The sequence below is a fragment of the Lepisosteus platostomus genome, chromosome 5 (genome assembly GCF_059453375.1).
Source record: "Lepisosteus platostomus isolate fLepPlt1 chromosome 5, fLepPlt1.hap1, whole genome shotgun sequence".
Lineage (NCBI taxonomy): Eukaryota > Metazoa > Chordata > Actinopteri > Semionotiformes > Lepisosteidae > Lepisosteus > Lepisosteus platostomus.
Genome location: NC_142615.1, coordinates 43,078,280 through 43,080,420, shown reverse-complemented (window position 1 = coordinate 43,080,420; position 2,141 = coordinate 43,078,280). Strand labels below are relative to the sequence as shown.

Genomic DNA, 2,141 nt, shown 5'->3' with positions numbered 1-2,141 from the left:
AGAGGTTTCACAACCCAAAGCAAGGCTGGGAAAGGTCAGAGGACCTGCTTAGCGTGTAAAACACTTACTTGCAGCATTGTGGGTGCTGTGGTTTAAATGCTATTGGCTTGTAAACAGCATCCCCCTATCCTAGTGCACAGTGCCACATTCAATAAAACATGAGAAAAAGAGATTCACAACCCAAAGCTCTGCCAGTCTTCTGTGTAAACAATCATGGACATCATGATTTGAACATCATGGGTGCTGTTTTTAAAAAGCTGTTGAGTAAAGAATAGGAATTTTCCTGCAGAATGAAAACAGGAAATAAAGAAAGGGTTTCAGAAATAAAACAAAGCTTTATTCCCGTGCTGACAGTCTGGGTAATTGGAAACTGCTGTTCTGCTTCCTATGGTCATATATGGGTTTTTCACATGAAACTCTATTGAGCAGTAGTTCTGCGTTGTGAACGTATGTATGTATACAGCGGTCCCCCAGTGTTCCAGATAGTGCGTAATTGCGCATCAATCAAAACCTCGAGTGCCAGAAAAGGATAATTAGCTCACTGATATGTTTATGGAGGGGTTGTGAAAATTTTCAAAGTCGTGGTCTTTAAAATGCATTTGGTTTGAAGGCATTCTGTGTTATATGATATGTGATATGGCACAAGAATATTCGTGCGTGGGATAAAAAGACAAACTGAAGGCTGTGAGAACATTCACAATGTAATTTATACACAGAGCAATTGTATAAACAAAGCAATTGTTTCATAAAAACGCTACAGGCATGCCAAAATCGTTTTCGAACTTCAAGCTAACTTTACCCCGGTCAAAGTGATGAAGACACAGACATTTAATGAAAACGAATTTGATTCACTCAAGGCTCTGCTCTTTTGTTGTGATGTCATTTTAATTAATGTTAGCTGTGATTAGGTGTCGTTTTTGTCTCTTCTAACTTAAGAGTTAAAGAGTTTAAGAGTCTGCTCCTTTCTTCCTGGTATAGAAATAACATGTTCCATGTTTACAACCACCACTATAAATTATTTGTTCAGCTCTAACATCTGTCTGCGTTGACAAGGCATCTCAAAATGACATATTAAATAAGAACACGATCCTTCTGGTTACCATTCCTGTGGTTGGAGCGTTGTTTCACCCTTTTTCGTTCTTCTACAATATTTACAGACAGGGCTTTATCACTGGAGTTGTACAGAAGAAGTGTGCATCGGTCCATGAAAATCATCAGTACTGCTGTTGTTCTATGCGTAAGCTTTCAAAGAAAACAGAATTGAAAGACAGTAGAGTAAGGAGGTAAAAAAGCACTCCCCCGTCGAGGAATTAACCACCGTCGCCCGTGTGACTGGATATAAAAATAACTGATTTGTTTTTGCCCAGTCTCTGGAAGCTTCAATGCGATTATTTTTCCTTCCTTATTTCTTCATTCCCATGAATTTACTCTGTAGTAGAGGAAACACGAAAGTGGGAAATTGCAGGCATTCTCCATTAGCACACACTACTGGGGATGTAGCTCAGTGGTAGAGCGCATGCTTCGCATGTATGAGGTCCTGGGTTCAATCCCTGGCATCTCCACGTGCTTTATATTATTGTGCTCACATCGCAATCTTCTGTTGAGTGAGAACTCTTTGTCGGTGTTCATAGAGAGCCAGGTTTACACAATTAAGTTCAGTCACACACGAAGTGCTACAGTGTTGCTCTGCTGTTTTAAATGTACCTTCACAGCATTTAGTTCTGTTAACTACAACAAATGATTTGAACTAATTTAACGTCATATTCAGGAAATCCAGAGAACGTCTCCACACTTGTAGTGGCTGTTGAAGAAATCACCTGTTAAATCTCACCCGGGATTTCTTGAGAGATCGTTCAGCGAGCGAGTCCTCCCTCTGGACCCCGCACTGAGCTGAAAGCTGCGCGAATTCCTCACTGCGTGTCCTGTACTGTTACAGGTGCTCTCGTGTAGATGTGGAGCACAGCCATAAGGACACTTTGAACTTTTTCCATATGTGAAGGAAAATTCAAAAGAGCATGAAAAGTATGGATTGTATAAAATATCCATTGGACAACTCGAGAAAAAACTGAAGGACTAAACAACGACTTTTGATGATTACAAGAGATTCAAGAAACACAACCGTCCGCACACTGGCTTGGATC

At 40.4% G+C, this 2,141-nt stretch overlaps 1 non-coding gene across 1 annotated transcript; it reads left to right on the top strand.

The window, feature by feature from the left end:
- The first annotated feature begins 1,490 nt into the window (after window positions 1-1,490).
- On the top strand, window positions 1,491-1,562 carry trnaa-cgc (transfer RNA alanine (anticodon CGC)). The gene has a single exon. It is a non-coding gene; the product is annotated as a tRNA-Ala (tRNA).
- The last annotated feature ends 579 nt before the right edge of the window (window positions 1,563-2,141 follow it).